We start from the raw sequence: 21,748 nt of genomic DNA, 5'->3' as shown, positions 1-21,748 counted from the left end.
TTTTAAAACCATTGTTATCCCCGTCCAACACTGTGTCCTCAAATTGCGCGTTAGTATTTTTGTAGAAGAGTCCCGCTCAAAACTGCATGTCCAGGGCATCGCAACTGTAATTTAGAATACTCTCTATGTAGGCCCTGCTGGCATACATGTTATCACTTTGCGTGACAAGTCTTTAGCATCGCCTCGATGTTGGTGCAGTTCACTTTTGTTATTTTGCAGACAAAGTGCAGCAGAGTGTTGTTAAGATCCAAATACATATCCGTGGACCCCAACACAAAAAACTCTATTGGCACCAGAGGTGTGAGAGCAGCTAGAGGCGATACTTGCAAGAAAAAACTGTTCTCGCTGCTGGTCTGCGTGGGTTTTAAAGAAAACCAATCTATCTCAGATTTGGCGCATTCGCCCGAGGTGCAGTGTACAAAGGCCATTATAGCTGATTTAAAAAATATTCGCACTAGAGTGTGTTCTCTCCTTCTTCTTGAAAGATCTCTTCCGTCTTACGACTCTTCTTTTGTGTGGGAGTTTTGATTTAAAGAAGTCCTCCATTTTTTATAGGGCATTGGCAGGCCTCTGCGCCTATTAGCCCTTGGCTTCCTTTTAACACCCACATGCACCTTGTACATCAACCCAACTCCTGCTTGGGGCTGTTTGTTTATGTGTTCGTCGACAGCCGACATTACACAGCCCACGAAGTCATGAGCTATGCTCCTAGTCGCCGCTTTAACATGAGGTTTTGAAATTTTGTACCCTCTTCTCAAGAAAGGCATGAGTTTTCTAAACAAACTCCAAAAGAAGCTCCCCAATCCAGCCCCGTGCATAACAGGGGCCCCTTGAAAGTAGGGTGGAGATCCGCCATAGCCCGCCTGAACTCTATAATAGTCCCTGTTCATAGAGGGGCCCCCCTATGTTTTAACGATGACCATCGCAACTGCCTAAGAGTCACTGTCGTGGCGCAGCCTGAAATGAAGCTTAACAATAACTTTTCCGTATTTAAAGGCCACCGGCACTGACTGATCATCGTAGACCATGCTGGTTATAGTGTCAAAATGTTTCTTAGAAATTGCCACGTAGTGGAGTTTGTGATGTTGTATATTAACCATTGTGTTATTTTCTCCCTTCACCGAGACCCATCTCAACAACGGCGAATAACTATCCCCTATCCTCTGAGGTTCTACAATGTCGCTATACACGTAGAGTTTATCAAATCTGCCGTTAATATAGGGACACGTAGGGTCTGGATCCTCCTATCTTTTCACATGTTGTGAAACCCTTTGTAATTTACTAGTACAGGTAAACCTGGTAACGAGCTCTGGGGCTTTAAGAAACACTTTTCTTCTAACGTTATCCGACACCAGATGTATATTCACATACTCTTTAATGCCGGCTATGGCTCTGTTGATGGTGTCGACCACCGCTGCTACGGTGGTGTAATACCCGTGCAGGAAACTCACAGGGAAACTCAAGAAGTCCTGTGAGCGCTTTATGATAAATTTAGTCTTGTGCTTTGTAAATGTATTTCATGTTCTAGGGTACTGTATCTCCGTTAGGGCCAACTCCCAGGACCCTTTCAGGTCCACCGGTTTAGCCAGTTTCACTGTATAATTAGTAATCTGATTGTCGGGGAACATGTCCTTCAAAGCGTTGGATGGCAGTGTAATATAAAAATGTGAGGTCTCCATCTCAGCGATTACAACGCGACGTCACACCCCATGCAGCGAGCTGTCCAAAACCCAACAGTTAAACTTCTCGGGTCACCCCCACCATTTGACCATCACCTGTCTCTTAGCTCTGCTGCCTTTCCTTTTTAGAACCTTTTCAACCGTGTACACCGTGCTTGGATCGTAGGGCACCTTTTGCAACTCTTCGTAGTAAAAGACACATAGGGGGTCATTCTGACCTCGGCGGTAAAAGGCTCTTACCACCGGTCAGAAGTCTGCCATTCTACCGCTGCGGCCGCGGTAAACCGCCACGGTCATTCTGACCCACAACTTCCAAACCGCCAAAAACCCGACATCCACGGAAGGCCGCCTCATCAGCGGTCAGCGATAAACTGGAGATGACCAAACCTCCACCGTCACGCCAACACAAACACGGCCATGCCATTACGACCCATGAATCCACGCGGCAGTCTTTCAACCGCGGTATTCCATTGGCGGTACAAACCGCCGAGGTCAAAATACACACACCTTTACAAAACACAGCCACATTGGACAATTCGAAATACACACACCTGATACACATACACACACCACACCCACACATCCAATCAACTATAAAACACACACCCACATCACCCACAAACCCCCACTACTAGAAATTCGGAGAGAAGGCGAGAGAGAGAGAGAGAGAGAGAGAGAGAGCACAGCTATCGCAAACCCCAACACACAGAGGAACACAACATCATCACCCACACTACATCCACGCACAAAACACCACACACCACCACACACACCACACTCATCACCACAAACACCACCCCACACCACCCCATGGCACCCCAAAGACACCCCAGGTTCTCAGACCAAGAACTCAGGGTCATGGTGGAGGAAATAATTAGGGTAGAGCCCCAGCTATTCGGCACACAGGTGCAGCACACCACAATAGCCAGGAAGGCGGAGCTATGGCAAAGGATCGTCGACAGGGTCAACGCTGTGGGACAGCATCCCAGAAACCGGGAAGACATCCGAAAGCGCTGGAACGACCTACGGGGGAAGGTGCGGTCGATGGCGTCAAGACACAACATCGCTGTGCAGAAGACTGGCGGCGGACCCCCACCCACTCCACCCGAATTCACATCATGGGAGCAAGAGGTCTTGAACATCCTGCATCCTGCGGGCCTTGCTGGAGTAGGCGGAGGAATGGACTCTGGTAAGTCGAATCCCAACTACTTCACCCCCCCCAACCACCAGCATGCCAACCCGCACCCCCACCCTCACCCCCAACCCCGCAGCACACATCCTCCCTGCCAATGTCTCACCAGCACAACCCACCCAACACAACACCAATCCCTGAATGCCAACACAAACCATGGACACCCATCACCCAAGCATGACCACTGCACATACCCATCCCCCCCCCAAACCACCCTCACAACTCCTCCCACAAGGGAATGCCAGCACTGGGGGACAAGGGCACCCACAAATCGAACGCCATGGCACACACAGAAGCAATAACCATACTCTTTTACCCCTGCAGGGCCCGAACGCCAACACACCAGCCAGGAGGGTCCAGATTTGTCCATCCCGCCCCCAGAACAGGCCCCCAGTGATGACAGCAGCTCTGTCGACCTAGAACCTGATGACCAGCCCGGACCATCGGGGACCTCTGGACAGTCGGTTCCCCACACACAGACACAGGCCACAGCAGACCCAACCCCCTCTGGGAATACCAGCACAGCTCCCACCCAGCGGGCCCATGCCTCTGTCTCCAGGACGCGTCAATCAGCGGTGTGTCCGCCACTACAGGGCACCCAGGCTGACCCACCACCCCAACAACAACAGGGACCTGGGGGCAGTGGTAGTGGGCACACCGTCCAGGGGACAGAGGCCCGGGGAAACAGGACAACTGGGAGGGCTGCTGTGCGAGAGGGGGTTGACCGGCCCAGGGAAACAACTCTCCAAGAGGCCCTCACCACCATCATGGGAGCATACCACCGCTCCCAGGAGACGATGGCGACGGTACTGGCCAGGTTCCAGGAGATCCAGGCACAGCAGGAGGAACGGTACATGGGGTTCAGAGACAAACTCAGGAACATCGGTACCGCAATGGGGACCATCGTCCTGGCCCTCAACCAGATAGTCACCACATTGCGGGACCATGTGGCACCCCAAAGGGCCCCTGTCACCAGCCCGGACGACGAACAGCCTACCACCTCCGCCGGCGCTAGTGGACAGGAGGCCCCCACACCACGACAGGCCACCAGAACCCCACCTCCTGCTGAAGATCAACCACCCCGCAAGCGGAACCTGAGATCACACAAGAAGACAGAGTAGGATGCCAAGACCCCCGCCAGCCTAAGATACCCCCTGATGTCATCCCACTGTCCCACATTGTCACCCTGTCCAACCTTGAACTGCCCCTGCTCCATCCTTCCACAGGCATATGGGCAATGCACCTGTGCTACTGAGAACTGGACTCTGCCATGGACATTACTCCACCCCCACCCATCACCGTTTTACTATCATGGACCTATACGCAGCACTTAAAATAAATCACCAATTGCACTTCAAATGTCAGGAGTCTGCTTGTATTCTTTACAAATGTATAACACATAACGGTGCAATAATGTTCATTAACATTGTGATGACAACATACCAGTGTCAATAAGCATTAGTCCATGGGCAAACAAAGCAGAAGTCACGCTGTGGGTCATACAGCTCTGAAAAGGGAAGGGAAAGTCAAAAATCAGTGAAAAGGAACTGGGGGGAAACACAGAAAGTAGAGATGCAGGAGGCCAGAAGTAAATGTAAAATGGCGTGGGTGATTCTTACCTGGGTGCTACTGAAAATACTGTTGTATAACTGTGTCCCTGTTGTCCGTGTCGTCCCCGTCGTCGTCCTCCTCTTCACTCTCCACAGGCTCCACAGCTGCTACAACACCACCATCTGGACCATCCTCTTGCCGGAAAGGCACCTGGCGTCGCAATGCAAGATTGTGAAGCATACAGCAGGCCACGATGATATGACACACCTTCTTTGGTGAGTACATGAGGGATCCCCCTGTCATATGCAGGCACCTAAACCTGGCCTTCAGGACCCCGAAGGTCCGTTCTATAATCATCCTAGTTCGCCCATGTGCCTCATTGTACCGTTCCTCTGCCCTGGTCGGGGGATTCCTCACTGGGGTCAATAGCCAAGGCAGGTTGGAGTAATCAGAGTCACCTATTAGCCACACACGGTGTCTCTGTAGCTGTTCCATCACATAAGGGATGCTGCTATTTCGCATGACATACGCGTCATGCACTGACCCAGGGAACTTGGCATTTAGATGGGAGATGTACTGGTCAGCCAAACAGACCACCTGGACATTCATCGAATGGTAACTTTTTCTATTTCTGTACACCTGCTCATTGTCTTTTGGGGGTACTAAAGCCACATGGGTCCCATCAATGGCACCAATGATGTTGGGGATATGTCCAAGGGCATAGAAATCACCCTTCACAGTGGCCAAATCACCCTCCTCAGGGAAAACAATGTATCTCCGCATGTATTTCATCAGGGCAGACAACACTTTGGACAAAACCTTAGAAAACATAGGCTGAGACATCCCTGATGACATGGCCACTGTTGTCTGAAAAGACCCACTTTCCCAAAAATTTAGTACTGACAGCACCTGCACCAGAGGGGGAATCCCTGTGGGTTGGCGGATGGGGGACATCAGGTCTGGCTCCAGCTGGGCACACAGTTCATGTATAGTGGCTCGGTCAAGTCGGTATCGAAGTATAATATGTCGTTCTTCCATTGTCGACAGGTCCACCAGCGGTCAGTACACGGGAGGATTCATCCTTCTCCTCGCAAGTCCCAGCGGACGGTGCCTAGGAAGGACAACATGGAGCACAGAGTCAAGCAACCCTCAGGTTCGTTCCCACAGCTTGCACAGTACACGAATCGCAATGCATTGAAAGGCTTGTATGAGTGGCAATGCAAGGCCTAGGCCTGTGTGACGCAGTAGAAATCATGCCATGTGGGCCCTTGAAATGGCGGCTGCCTGACCTGTGAAGTGTGACAGTGGGATGTGAGGTCACTGCGCTGGCGCGGCACACCGTGGCGGTAGGCGGTCGAAGACCGCGGCGCAAAGCAGCATTGGTTAACATTGAACCCTATGGGTCTCAGGAGCCAATGACGATGTGCGCCGGCAGTCGTGGTACGCACTGCCGCGGTACGCACCGCCGCGGGCGTGACCGCCATTTTCTATCTGCTTAATCACTCGAGACCTGATCATCCACAGGAGAGGACCTATACTGCAAGTGCTGCTGTGACCTCGGTCTGGAAGAGACAATGGCTGCTGCGACTGGGGAAAGGGCCCCTGCCTTCACTTCAGAAGAGTTGGAGAAACTTGTGGATGGGGCCCTGCCCCAGTATGCGCTACTCTACGGTCCTCCAGACCAACAGGTAAGTACACTGGGTTCACGTTGAATGGGCTATGCCTGGGTTGTGTATGGTGGATGTAAGATGGTGGGGTGGGGAGCGAATGAGGAGTGCAAGGCACGACAGATGAGAGCATGTGCCACATGGCAGGGTTGGGGAGGGGGGGGCAATCACATCTAAGATGCAGAAAAATGTTGAAAATTCATTTCCCACCCTGTACATGTCAAATAGGTCAGCGCCCATCAGAAAGTCGACATTTGGCGTGCCATCACCAAGGAAGTCCGGGCCCTGGGGGTCCACACAAGACGGGGCACCCACTGCCGAAAGAGGTGGGAGGACATCCGCCGCGGGACCAGGAAGACCGCTGAGTCACTGCTGGGGATGGCCTCCCAACGTAGGAGGGGTGCCAGTCGTACCTTGACCCCCCTGATGTCCCGGATCCTGGCGGTGGCCTACCCCGAATTGGATGGGCGCGTGAGGACATCACAGCAGACACAAGGGGGTGAGTACCAGCACATTCTGCTATCTTTACACGCAGTGGAGGCGTCTGGGTGGGGGAGGAGGGCTGTGGGTGACATTAGGCCAGGGCGCTTTCTGTAGTGTAGTCCCCTCCTTTAGGCATGGCCCTGTGCCCCCGCCCCCCACCTCTGTAGGGTGCCAAGTACAGCAATCCATGGTCCAGCATCACCCATGTGCGCATATGTTGTCCATAGACCTGTTGGCCTAGTCACAAGTACTGAGTAGTGTACCCTGATTGCGCGGCGTAGTGCATGAGGCTCCTGTGTCTGTCCTCTCCGCCAACGGTGTTGACAATGCATGCACTCAACCTGTTTTTATTTCTCCCCCCACCCTTTTTCTTTGTCTTCTTGTGCACGTGTGCCTTAGCATCATCAGGCGGAGGAGAATTGGCATCGGAGCACGAGGGAGCTGCAACTCACAAGGCCCCGGTGGGCCATGGTACAGACACCGAGGTCACCAGTGATACGGAGGGTGAGGGGAGCACCACAACGGGGACCCGTGGTGACACCAGCGACACCGACACGTCCTCGGAAGGGAGCTCCCTAGCGGTGGCAGCAACATCCGGGCCCCCCGCCTCTACAGGTACAGCCGCCACCCAGCGCACCAGCTCCGCCCTCCCAGCAGCCCCTCAGCCTTCGCTCTGTGCCCGCTTGCCCAAGAAGGCGGGCATCTCCTTCGCCCCAGGCACCTCAGGCCCTGCCCCTGTTACCCCTGCTGCCCTCAGTGCGGAGGTCATTGACCTCCTACAGACCATCATTGTTGGGCAGTCTACCCTTTTGAATGCCATCCAGGGGGTAGAGAGGGAGGTGCATCGGAGCAATGCATACCTGGAGGGCATTCATTCGGGTCAGGCTGCCCATCAACGATCGTTCAATGCACTGGCCTCAGCACTGACGGCAGCCATTGTCCCTGTTTCCAGCCTCCCTCCTCTATCTGCCTCCACCCTGTCTCTGTCTCCTGTTCCTCAGCCTATCCCATCCACACCATCAGACCAGCCTGCACACACCTCAACACCCAAGGGCAGCTCATCCAGACATAAGCACCACAGATCACACAAGCATTCACCCAAGCAACACCCAGATGCAGACATGCCAACAGTCACTACCACCCCTGTGTCCCCCTCCTCCTCGTCTCCCTCCTCCCTCCCTGTGACGTCTCCACTCACACCTGCATGCACACCACCATCACCCAGTACTTCCATCACCAGCACACCCTCCAGTACAGTCCGCACACGTGCAGTCACCACCCCCACTGCCATTTACACGTCCCCTGTGTCCTCTCCCACTGTGTCTGTCACCCCCTCTTCCAAGACACACAAACGCAGGCAGCCACCCACCCAACAGCCAACCACCTCACGACAGCCTATGTCACAAGCACCTGCACCCAAAGACAGCACACCTGACTCTCCTACAACCACATCCTCTTCCTCCACTCCCATACCCACTACACCTACCCTTTACATTGGTCCTAAAAAACTTTACCTCTCCAAACTTAACCTCTTTGCCCCACCTGACCCACCCCCTCCATCTGCTAAGAGTCCCAAGAGCACTTCAGCCACCACCAGCCCTGCTTCAAGTGTCACCATTGTGCACGGGTTTTGGAGTCCACCCTTTCCCAGCACTGATACATCGGCCAGCAGCAAGGGGACAGCCAGCCCCCCCCCCCTGGGAAGAGGACCCGTAAAATCAGGGGCCGCCGCGAGAAGACTGACACGGCTGCCCCCAAGGAGCAAAATCCTGGGCCGTCACCTGCCACAACATCCAGGGGAGGCAAGGGCCAGAGAGCCTCATCGAAGGAGGGCAAGGGCAGCAGGCCGGAGAAGTCAGCCAGCAGGGGCGCGGACCAGGAGGGCCCCACAAACCCCATCCCGGGTGTGAGGGAGGACACCCACGGGCCCAGGACTCCGTCACAGAAGGGTCCAGCAACTGCACAGTCGGAGGGCGACTAAGCAGGGAATCCTGGCCAGGTCTGGCTCCCTTGGATGACTGGACAAGCACTGCTGAAGAGGGCCCCGCCGTGCAGAAAGACACCGCTGAAGAGGGCCCCGCCGTGCAGAAAGACACCGCTCCGCTGGGCCCCTTCCTGTCAAGCACCGCTCCGCTGGGCCCTTCCTGTCAAGCACCGCTCCGCTGGGCCCCTTCCTGTCAAGCACCGCTCCACTGGGCCCCGCCGTCTCAAGCACCGCTCCGCTGGGCCCTTCCTGTCAAGCACCGCTCCGCTGGGCCCCTTCCTGTCAAGCACCGCTCCGCTGGGCCCTTCCTGTCAAGCACCGCTCCGCTGGGCCCCTTCCTGTCAAGCACCGCTCCGCTGGGCCCCGCCGTCTCAAGCACCGCTCCGCTGGGCCCTTCCTGTCAAGCACCGCTCCGCTGGGCCCCTTCCTGTCAAGCACCCCTCCGCTGGGCCCCGCCGTCTCAAGCACCGCTCCGCTGGGCCCTTCCTGTCAAGCACTGCTCCGCTGGGCCCCTTCCTGTCAAGCACCGCTCCGCTGGGCCCCGCCGTCTCAAGCACCGCTCCGCTGGGCCCTTCCTGTCAAGCACCGCTCCGCTGGGCCCCGCCGTCTCAAGCACCTCTCCGCTGGGCCCTTCCTGTCAAGCACCGCTCCGCTGGGCCCTTCCTGTCAAGCACCGCTCCGCTGGGCCCTTCCTGTCAAGCACCGCTCCGCTGGGCCCCGCCGTCTCAAGCACCGTTCCGCTGGGCCCCGCCATCTCAAGCACCGCTCCGCTTGGCCCTTCCTGTCAAGCACCGCTCTGCTGGGCCCCTTCCTGTCAAGCACCGCTCCGCTGGGCCCCTTCCTGTCAAGCACCGCTCCGCTGGGCCCCTTCCTGTCAAGCACCGCTCCGCTGGGCCCTTCCTTTCAAGCACCGCTCCGCTGGGCCCCTTCCTGTCAAGCACCGCTCCGCTGGGCCCGCCGTCTCAAGCACCGCTCCGCTGGGCCCCGCCATCTCAAGCACCGCTCCGCTGGGCCCTTCCTGTCAAGCACCGCTCCGCTGGGCCCCTTCCTGTCAAGCACCGCTCCGCTGGGCCCCTTCCTGTCAAGCACCGCTCCGCTGGGCCCTTCCTTTCAAGCACCACTCCGCTGGGCCCCTTCCTGTCAAGCACCGCTCCGCTGGGCCCCGCCGTCTCAAGCACCGCTCCGCTGGGCCCTTCCTGTCAAGCACCGCTCCGCTGTGCCCTTCCTGTCAAGCACCGCTCCGCTGGGCCCCTTCCTGTCAAGCACCGCTCCGCTGGGCCCCGCCGTCTCAAGCACCGCTCCGCTGGTCCCTTCCTGTCAAGCACCGCTCCGCTGGGCCCCTTCCTGTCAAGCACCGCTCTGCTGGGCCCCTTCCTGTCAAGCACCGCTCCGCTGGGCCCTTCCTGTCAAACACCGCTCTGCTGGGCCCCTTCCTGTCAAGCACCGCTCCGCTGGGCCCGCCGTCTCAAGCACCGCTCCGCTGGGCCCCGCCGTCTCAAGCACCGCTCCGCTGGGCCCTTCCTGTGAAGCACCGCTCCGCTGGGCCCTTCCTGTCAAGCACAGCTCCTCTGGGCCCCGCCGTCTCAAGCACCGCTCCGCTGGGCCCTTCCTGTCAAGCACCGCTGGCCCATTGGCAGTCCTGGTTCTGTTTCGGGCAGGCCTTCACAACGCACTCTGCCCACCATGCCTCCTCCATGACTAGTGGTCTCTGTAATCCACCTGATGGACTGTGGCTTTGCACTCCCCAGGATGTAACAGTGGGCAATCCACCCACTGTAGAGACTTGTGAGACTGTGGCTTTGCACTCCCCAGGATGGCACAGTGGGCAATCCACCCACTGTAGAGACTTGTGAGACTGTGGCTTTGCACTCCCCAGGATGGCACAGTGGGCATGGTGGACCCTTCGTGGATCTGGCATCGTGGACTCATGTGGCTGAGGTGCCCCCCCTTCCTTTCCCCCTGAGGTGCCTGTAGTTTTGTCATCTGATGCCCCAGCAGTGTTCTCTCCAACTGACTCAGGTCTCCTGTGTGGGCTTTGCCCATGTGTTGATACACATTGGCCCACGGACAGTGGACATTTAGGTGACTGGGCAGGACTTATTGCCTATGTTTATCGGTTTCGCAATGTTCTTACTTGATTTTTTACAATTCATATTGCTATTTTACCATGACTTCAAAGAACCTCTTATATACATAAATGTTGTTTCTCACTTTAATTATGTCTTTGCATTATTCCGGGGGGTTTGGGTGGTGTCACTGTGACTTGGTGCTCTGCATTGGTGTGTAGATAGTTGGGGGGGGTCGCATATGTGTGTGCCCGTAAGCTTTCCTCCTCCCCCCTCCCCTGTGTCGTAGGTGCAGTACTCACCGTTGTCGTCTGCGCCGGCGTTCGTACTCGTGGTAGATGAGCAGGTAGACAATAGCCGGTAGGATGTGTAGTTCGGGCTCCATGCTGTCCTCCTTCCTCGTGGAATGTGTATAGGTGAGCGTTTTCCCGTTCGTAGTCTGTTTCCGCCGTGTTTTTATCGGCGGGGCTCCCGCCCCGGAAAAGGTGGCGGATTGGTGAGTTGTGATAGGGTGGGCGGTACATTGTCTGCCGCCTGGCTGTTGGCGGTGACCGCCGAGCTGTTTGTCTGTCCCGCTGTGGCGGTCGGAGTGTTAAAGTGGCGGGCTGTGTTGGCGGTTCCCGCCAGGGTCAGAATACCTTTTTTTTGACCGCCTGCCTGTTGGCGGGTTGGCCACCGCTTTATCACCGACCGCCAGGGTTGGAATGACCCCCATAGTCCTTCAAATTGTAAATATATAACCCTTCTTTAAACTCTGCACTTTCCACTATCAGTATCTCGTCGCTAAATGTCTCTTGACAGCCTTTGGTGAAAACACCCTTCAACTTTGAAACCCTGACATGATCCCCTTCTTTTAAAACAGGTTTCTTGACCCTTGCGGCAAGACAACTCCTGTACACAGTTCTCCACACCATTAACAAATTATCAGCTGTAACCTCCACAGGAGACATTCTGATGGTCCTATGATAACTGATGTTATAAACATCTATAAAAGCCTATAGTACATCCATGTATCTGTAGGTATTGTTGGCTTTGAAATAGTGCCACATCTTTGATTTTAAAGTTCTGTTAAAACGCTCTACAACCGCCACCTTTACCTCTGTGTAAGTTACAAAATACTGAACAGCGTGTTGCTTTAATAATTTCTGAAAAGATGTGTTTACAAATTATATTCCAGCATCTGTTTGTAGTTTTTGAGGTACTCGACCTCTCGTGAAGGTGACTTTAAAGGCAGCAGTGATGCTGGTACCACTTTTATCGTTTAACGCTTCTGCATAGGCATACTCCGACAATACGTTTATGATTGTTAATACATACATTGCACCGTTGTTATGCTTTGCTAGATCTTGAAGACAGATTTTTTCAGCCTGCACTGATAATTTAGCTGTGCGTTAACGACTATGGCCCTCCTCTTAAAACGTCCCCCTGGCTGGTTTGTGGAGTTAATACGCCTCTTACCCCAATAACCAAGTCTTCACCCCTGATCGATTTACAGATTCATTTTCAACTCGAGCCCTTCTAAACAGAGCTTCAGTCCTTCCGAAGCTTCCAACCCCCAGTGCTTTCTTAAAACAGACCCTGTCATGCTGTCACACACTTCAACCATGAAATGAAAGACGTTTCTTTTGTGTAAAGCTGTTTCCTTTTCAAATCAAAATGGTAGCAGTACATAAACACTGCAGACTTTACAGTTTCCAAACACGTACCAAAGACATTGTCAAACACTTTGAGGTCTTTTCATTACGTATACATAACACGGCATTATGTACACACATTATGGGAGGGGGGGCTGACAGCTAATAGTCCTCAACATCACATGTTTTGATATTTTCATAGACATAAATTCAATAGCTCTAGACACGACTGCCCTCTCATCCCTCATATAACTTTGCACACATAGGTGGTCATTCTGACCGCGGCGGGCGGCGGTCGCCGCCCGCCATGCGGTTACCGCCGAATGGCCGCTCCGCGGTCAGGAGACCGCGGCGGCCATTCTGGCTTTCCCGCTGGGCTGGCGGGCGACCGCCAAAAGGCCGCCCGCCGGCCCAGCGGGAAAGCCCCTGCAACGAGGAAGCCGGCTCCGAATGGAGCCGGCGGAGTTACAGGGGTGCGACGGGTGCAGTGGCACCCGTCGCGATTTTCACTGTCTGCCAAGCAGACAGTGAAAATCCTAATGGGGCCCTGTTAGGGGGCCCCTGCACTGCCCATGCCAGTGGCATGGGCAGTGCAGGGGCCCCCAGGGGCCCCACGACACCCGTTCCCGCCATCCTGGTTCTGGCGGTGAGAACCGCCAGAAACAGACTGGCGGGAAGGGGGTCGGAATCCCCATGGCGGTGCTGCAAGCAGCGCCGCCATGGAGGATTCCCTGGGCCAGGGGAAAACCGGTGGGAAACCGCTGGTTCCCCTTTTCTGACCGCGGCTTTACCGCCGCGGTCAGAATAGCCCAGGAAGCACCGCCAGCCTGTTGGCGGTGCTTCCGCTGCCCTCCGCCCTGGCGGTCAGAGACCGCCAGGGTTGGTATGAGGGCCATAATGTGCTGACACCGTTTAAAAGTTCGTACAGTTCTCACTCGGACAGTGCAAAGCCCTTATCATTAAAATAATGATCGGTAACATGCTCCAGGGTTTTGCATAATCCGTTCATCGGGAGTAGTCTTAAATCCATCGACCTTCATCTGTATGCGCTCCAGTATTCACCACGGATAAGGCGCCAATCTTTGCTTTGCCGCTTCACTACACACTCTGAACCGTCGCACTGCTTCGTAACTGGTGGCTCACAAAGCTGCATCTGGCTCCACATTAGAGGCAGTCTTTCAGCTATTCTTTCTTTGAGCAACGCATATAACATTTTCGTAATACAAGAGTATCCGGGGTGTAATTCATAGCCATCTTGGGCGGCATCATTCTGACCCCATCCTAAAAAGTGAGTAAGTATGTAACGTTAAATAATACAACCACAATACGTTATCAGGTTGTCTCATCATTCTTAAAACAGTCTACGTGGGGCTAAAGCACCCGTTCTTCCATTTTTAAAGTAAACATCACACATCCACCTTTCTATGATCCTTTCTACGATACTCTGTCAACAGCAGCAGCCAGACTTTGCATGCTTTCAAGCTTTGAGTGCAGATCGCGTAGAGAAGCTCACAGAGTGCGGTCGCCAAAACTTTAATCATATCAGGTTGAACATTTTTCTTTAAAGTCGACATCCTGTACACCCATCTTAACAGTTTATACACTTTGTACGGATCTAGCAAGCTGCAGATGTGCCTGGTTTTTCTTGGGTCATACGATGGGTCTAGCCATTCGTGGCCCTCCTGGCCGGCATCGTTAATTTTGTGGCCATAACACAGGGTATAGTAGTCATGTTTCATACAAGCTTTCACAACCATCGCTGCAAAATCTTTAACAGCCCAGGAGTTGGCGTAGGGGATGCTTGCCGTTGCCTTTTCAATACTCGAGACATTGTAGGGACAAACACCATTCTTACAAAATTTGTTGTTTTGGCTCGTGGAAATTTCACTCTGATTTGAACAGTAAAAGCAATTAAAGTTTACAGTGTTAACCTTTGGTTGCAACTCCTCCACAGGTCTTCTTTTGGCTGCTGACTCCTACGGTTCAAAAGAAAGACAGTTATTAGTTAAGAATACATACATGCTTGTCGATGGGGTTATTTCCACCCTCAGCACTGTTACACAAGGCTCTGCTGCTGCCGCCATCATTCTTAATCGGTGATATCAACATCGGCACATGCTTGATGGGAAGCTTTTCAAATCGATGGTTGGGATCCCCAAGAAACCCCGTAACGTCGAAACCGTCATCTTTAGGGGTGCCTGGCAGCATGTCCTCGTCCAATGCCAATGGTGGACGGTTGGTATATCTAACGAAAGTGGTCATGTCGCCTTCGGAGGACACTGTTCTGATGATGGGATTGTATCTCTTCATATTGGCGATCAAGGGCTCTTATTGATCAGGATACTCCGATTCTTAACACTGCTCACTTATGGGAGCCTTATATGTGGTCTAAGCATGAAAAAGTCAGAGTGCACACACTATGCAAACTGTTGGGTTGTAATTTTTCGCAACCCTTTGACAGCCTAAACATGTCCGGGCACACACAGACACAAGGCTCAGGCTCTTAGCGCCATCAAACACACAGCCACAGACACTCACACTCACTGATTGATTGACAACCTCAGGGCAGAGCATCTGCGTCATTACCTACGTCATTGCCTACCTCATTGCCTACATCATCACGGGGCATGGCACCTGTCAAATAGTTTGATGGAAGGTATCCCCTTATACTACTTGCTTCAATCCAATTGATCTACCATGTATGTAATTCTTACCCATCCTTGTCACCTTGGTGTAACTGGCTCTGCCCCAGCCTTGTCAGCCTTCCCCACTTTCTGTGCTCTGGTTCCCCATTACCACCCCCCTCCTCCTGTGTTGAGTGTTGCTTGCCCTTTCCTTCCCATGTTGTGATGCTTGCCCCACCAGCCAGGAAAAAAGTTCTATGAGCGGGCCACCGCTAATCACGTCATGGCACAGTTTCTTCTCTAACTTTCCTTCATGCTGCACAGCAGCCTCACCACTGTAGAACATGGGTAAAAGACTTGGACATAGTCAATATCTCTTGCACACATAATCCATACCTGCTGCATTATCTGCCGTGTTCACAAAGTAAATGTTTGCAGGTCAAACGGATCCAAAGTTACCTAAATATGGCAAAATGTGTTCCCGCACAGAGCGAGGCCCTTCACAAACGTTAACTGGTCATCTTTCAGTTGCTTATTGCCATATCTGGGTGTTGAACTAGTTCAGAAGAAGTGAACTCTTCCCAGACAGCAAGCAATTGAGCAGCATAATTTGTTTTTTCTTGTCTCATAATGCAATCAGGTTATTTAGTCCTCCTCGGTTGATTAATTCCAATGGTTTTAACAATATATTTTTACCCACTTCTTAGCTTTTTGTTCGCATTTTCTCTTCAAAGATATAATGAAAGGCAAGACGATAAAGTATTGCCAATTTACATTGGAATTAAATAATCTTGTTTTTAAACAACTGGTTTTTTAATTGTTCTTTCAGTTTCTCAGCAGTGGGATCAGCAGAGTACATTTCTCTTCAAGTCTTTTAGTTCAGTCTTAGCACACAAATTACCTTCTTGCTGCAGTTTGCATCTGTTTTGTCTGAGTGCGCCTCTGTCTGCGAGGAATTCCCCCTGCGCAGCAAATGTAATGGTGGATGCGACTAAGTGTTTGGAGATGCCTTTCTGTGGCTTAAAGTACCGCGCATTACCATTTAAATGGCAGGCGGCGTTGGCAACAAATTCACTCCACTTTCAAAACTCTATTATTGTTTCTGCAATTGCTGTCCGAAGCATGGTCGTAGCCAACCCGCAGCGAAATAGGCAGCCTTCAACAAAACAAATCATAATGGTAATAATGGAGGCCGCCTTTTGATAACAACGTACAGTTTTAAATTATCTCTGGATTGCTGCACACTGCGTGACATGTTTGTTACCTGACATGGACTTTTGTACAAGCCTGTCTGCCAAACGTATTATTTCTAACAAATAGAACTGCTTCTATGTGCTTGGGTTCTTTCTGTCACGCCCACTTCATTTTTGTTTTAACATTATTATTAACCTGCTATTGCTATGATTACGGTCTGAACGATTAATTGCAATGACTACTGTAACTCCTGTAAATGTACGCATCACAATTATGAGATGTACGAATACACCAAACCCCCGCCATTATCCCCGGCAGTCTTGACAGGTCTAAACTGCTGAAATTTCCTAGGGTGAAAAATGTGTAGGAAATAATAATGGAACATTGATTTTAGTGCGTTAAGGGTTAAAGTCCTCGTGTTATGCCTTATTTGGAGGGCACTATTTGTAGCCGATTAGTTTTGATCCCTGCGCTGCCGGCCTTTGTAGGGTGTAATAAATGTTGAACCCTATTCCATGCCGGAACTAATGAGACACGTTTCGTCAAACAGAATTCCACTTCAAAGACATCACGTCACTCTAACCTACTCTAACTCTATGCCTTACATATTTAAATTCACTAAAAGCTGTTTGCTTTGAGGGAGTAACTCAATCTTCCCCCATTTTTTAATCTCCCTAGCCTAATGTGCCCTTTCTCATCAAACCATAGATAAATACTGACATCACAGTTCATAGGAGTAATATCAGTCACTACAAATACATAGCACAATCAACTAATTGGTTTCTAGGCGCTGATGTGTATAACGTTTTGCCTAAGGGCAAAAGGAGTGTTAAGTGATTGCACTAATACCTCGGCACCTCCCCCCCCCCCAGTTCCTGGGGGAGGGGCACCCTTTGTAGCGCCACGGGCTGGAGACTTTCCCTCTTCCTCCCCATTGCACAGGTCCGGCGGCGGTAGCAGATGCAACAAAGAAGCTACATCGGACCGAAGCACGTCATTGGAAGTGCCTTGGGGACCCAACATAAGGCGATATCTATAGGGACGCAACCCGGACCTTGCCCTTCTTGCCCCCTGATCACCAGAGTTGTCCGTCGTCGCACCCTCTCCATAAACGGATCACACCCACCCCCCCAGGTTAGAAATGGCAGGGAATACTCAGAATATGGACTCTTGGCTGGACTGACCCCTTAGCGGGGTGTGATTGTGTGGGCAAGGTGCTGGGAATAGAGGCGGGTGGACCTGCTGGTGGCCCTGAACTATCATGCCTGCCCTAGATGTCTGGTTGGAACTTTGGGGGGTTTGTTTGTGTTCAGGTACCCAGGTGGGGCCAATGCTCTAGGCAGTGCTGGTGGCTATAAGGTGATGTCCTCTGCTTAAATACCTGGGTGGTGGTGCATGTTGAGTCCTGCCGGCACAATGTGCACTGCAGCCTTAGTTGCAAGAGACTGTCTCCATGAGTTGCTTTAACCAATCTGCTGCCTGCTGTCTTTGTAAACATCTTTGCTAATGCTCGAAGATATATTCTTAATAATTTATTTTTCAAGTTCTGCTGTCCCTTGCAGGGGGAGTGGAGGGTCTTTGGACTGTTTAATGACAAGTGTCACACGCCAATGTGATATGCTATATGATGTTCTGATGTTTAATGTGTTATTCTGGAATTAAAGGGCTATGTGTGGGTGATCTCCATACTTCAAGGTGTTACAAATCTTCTTTAATAGGGGGGGGGGGGGGGCAAGTTGCATGTTGTGCGCACACTAATACAATTCAGCAACTTTAAAATTGACAGTGGATGGAGAAACGTCTAGCTCTACTTTGTTGACACCTTTCAAACAGTGTTGAACGATGATGCGACCAAGCATCTGGTATCCATAATTGTCATCTTAGTCTCGATTTGCACTGATGAGTGATCTATTTATTAGTATTCAGAGAGGGACTAAGGAAAAACAACTCCCTTGGAGAGTATTTTCTACATGGCCGCAGTATCTCAAAGAACAAAGATAGCGTGTTGATGATCCATTTCCCTTTCCCATCTGGTAAATATGGTCACGGGGACCTCGGAGCGACGTTGGAGGTAATGTGGTCAAGAAAACATGTAGATGTCAATCCCCAACTGCCACAGAATTTTGAAAATGAAATAAATACTGACTAATATGACCGTGCTCCTGTGTGTCTTACTTACTGTTGTGTTTTTGTTCTTATGGGAAGAAGGTTCAAAATTCCAGTACTTTACTCATTGGGAGTGCCCAGTGGGCAGGGACATTGCAGTTGTAATTTTATTTATTTAGGCTTTCTACCCCTCACGAAGAGTTGAAACGGTTTTCGGCGAGTTGCAGGCTCGCTACCCCGGAACCCAAGACGAATTAGTGGTAAATAAGTATAGGGAAATATCAGATTAATTTGAGCAATGGACATATGAGTTTGTTAGTTGACTTGAAAAAAGGATAGTTAAGGGATAGAGGAGGGAAGGGTTTGCATTGATATAGCACTTACTGTCCCTGACAAGGACTTGAAGCATTTTTTGGTTAGTAACACACTACTCTGAAACTCAAAAAACTCAAAAAGGATTTGTGGTGAATTAGTATAGGGGAATATGAAATGAATTTGAGTAGTGGATTTGTGAGTCTGTTAATTGGATTGAAAAGGGTAGTGAAGGGATAGAAGAGGGAAGGGCAAAGAAAGTGCTTAATTGGAGTTAGCAGTAGGAGGAGGTATGGGGTGAGTGTAGGGAAATGCCTCCCTTGGTATGGTTACCCCCTAACCTTTTGCCTTTTGTTGATGCCAGTTATGATTGAAAGTGTGCTGGGACTCTTCTAGCCAGGCCCCAGCACCAGTGTTCATTCCCTAAACTGTACCTTTGTTCCCACAATTGGCACAGCCCTGGCACACAGATAAGTCCCTTTTAAATGGTATCCCTGGTACCAAAGGCCCTGCGGCCACGGAAGGTATCTGAGGGCTGCAGCATGTATTATGCCACCCTGGGGTTCCCTCACTCAGCACATGCACACTGCCTCACAGCTTGTGTGTGCTGGTGGGGAGAAAAAAACTAAGTTGACAGAGACCTACCCTCAGAGTGCCATACCCTCAACCCACTGCCTGTGGCATAGGTAAGTCACCCCTCTAGCAGGCCTTACAGACCTAAGGCGGGGTGCACTATACCACAGGTGAGAGCATAGTTGCATGAGCACAATGCTTCTAGACTGTATAGGCCAAACCGTAGACATTGTAAGTGCAGGGAAGCCATAAAGAGTATATGGTCTGGAAGTCTGTCATTTATGAACTCCACAGTTCCATAATGGCTACACTGAAATCTGTGAAGTTTGGTATCAAACTTCTCAGCACAACAATTCCACACTGATGCCATTTATTGAAAAATACACACAGAGGGCATCTTAGAGATTCCCCCTGAATACCAGTCCGACTCCTTGTGCTAGGCTGACTAGTTTTTGCCAGCCTGCCACAACCAGGTGAGTTTCTGGGTTTCTGGCCACATGGGGTGAGTACCTTTGTCTCTCTGTGGCCAGGAACAAAGCCTGCACTGGGTGGAGGTGCTTCTCACCTCCCCATGCAGGAACTGTAACACCTGGCAGTGAGCCTCAAAGGCTCCTGCCTGTTGTTACAGCACCCCTGGACATCCAAGCTAGTGGAGATGCCCACCCCTCTGGACACAGCCCCCACTTTTGACGGCAAGTCCGGAAGAGATAATGAGAAAAACAAGGAGTTACCTACCAGTCAGGACAGCCTCTAAGGTGCCCTGAGCTGAGGTGACCCCAGCCTTTATAAATCCTCCATCTTGGTTTTGGTTTTTGAGGATTTCCCAATAGGAATAGGGATGTGCCCCCCTCCCCTCTGGGAGGAGGCACAAGGAGGGTGTAGCCACCCTCAAGGACAGTAGCCATTAGCTACTGCCCCCCTGACCTAAACACACCCCTAAATTTCGTATTTACGGGCGACCCTGAACCCAGGAAATCCGATTCCTGCAACCTACAAGAAGAAGAAGGACTGCTGACCTAAAAGCCCTGCAGAGACGACGGAGATGACAACCGACTTGGCCCCAGCCCTACCGGCCTGTCTCCAGACCCAAAGAACCTGCACAGCAACTCATCCAGCTGGACCAGCAACCTCTGAGGACTCAGAAGACTGCCCTGCACCCAAAGGACCAAGAACATCCTGAGAACAGTGGTACTGTTCAGAAACAGCAACAAACTTGAAACAACTTTATAGAGACTCTTACTTCCCGCCAGAAGCATGAGTCTTCACACTCTGCACCCGGCACTCCCGGCTCCAGTCCAGGACAACCAACACCGCAGAGAGGGCTCCCAGGTGACTCCAATGAAGTGGACACCCTGAGTCGATCTCCCTGCACCCCCCCGGCGACGCCTGCATAGAGGATCCAGAGGCTCCCCCTGACCGTGACTCCCTGGTAACAAAAGAACCCGAATCCTGGACCAACCACTGCACCCTCAGCCCCCAGGACCGAGAGGAAACACCTATCAGTGCAGGAGTGACCAGCAGGAGGCCCTCATCCTAGCCCAGTCAGTGGCTGGCCCGAGAAGCCCCCTGTGCCCTGCCTGCATTGCCAGAGTGACCCCCGGGTCCCTCTATTGCTTTCTATAGCAAACCCGATGCCTACTTTGCACACTGCACCTGGCCACCCCTGTGCTGCTGAGGGTGTGTTTTGTGTGCTTGTGTATGTCCCCCCAGTGCTCTACAAAAAACCCCTTTTCTGCTCCCCGAGGACGCAGGTACTTACCTGCTAGCAGACTGAAACCTGAGCACTCCTGTTCTTCATAGTCGCCTATGTGTTTTGGGCCAACCTTTGACCTCTGCAACTGGCTGGCCCTGCGTTGCTGGTGCAGTAGCTTTGGGGTCGCCTTAAACTCACTACGGTGGGCTGCCTATGCCCAAGAGACTGACTGTGTAAGTGCTTTACTTACCTGAGAAAACTAACCAAACTTACCTCCCCAGGAACTGTTGATTTTTGCAGTGTCCCCTTCTAAAATAGCTTATTGCCATTTTAACCAAAACTGTGTGTACTACTGTTTTAAATCAAAGTCCTATACTTACCTGGGTGAAGTACCTTGCATTTTATGTACTTACCTCAAATCTTGAATCTTGTGGTTCTAAAATAAATTAAGAAAATATATTTTTCTAGATAAAACCTATTGGCCTGGAGTTATGTCTTTGAGTGTGTGTTCCTCATTTATTGGCGATGTGTATACAACAAATGCTTAACACTACCCTCTGATAAACCTACTGCTCGACCACACTACCACAAAATAGAGCATTAGTATTATCTAATTTTGCCACTATCAACCTATAAGGGGAACCCTTGGACTCTGTGAACCCTATCTCTCACTGTGAGATAGAACATACAGAGCCAACTTCCTACAGTGAGTAAATGAGAGGTGGAGGGGGAGGAGTCAGAGTGAAGGGTTCAGAAAGACATTTTGGGGGATCTGAATAGTAAAAGAGTTTTTAGATGGTGCAAGGAGGGGAAGAGGAGGGAACCGTCTAGAAAGTCTTAATTTGGGAATCATAGTAGTTGAAACAGGTTTGGGTTTAGTCAGAATGGAGGTAGAGGGTATATTGAAAGAGGCATAGGGTGAGAAATAAGGTAGTGCATTGGAGACAGTAGTCAAATGAGGTTTGGGATGAGTTAGAGAATGGATGCAGG

This window comes from Pleurodeles waltl, chromosome 2_2 (assembly GCF_031143425.1).
Source record: "Pleurodeles waltl isolate 20211129_DDA chromosome 2_2, aPleWal1.hap1.20221129, whole genome shotgun sequence".
Lineage (NCBI taxonomy): Eukaryota > Metazoa > Chordata > Amphibia > Caudata > Salamandridae > Pleurodeles > Pleurodeles waltl.
This window is presented reverse-complemented; position numbering follows the sequence as displayed.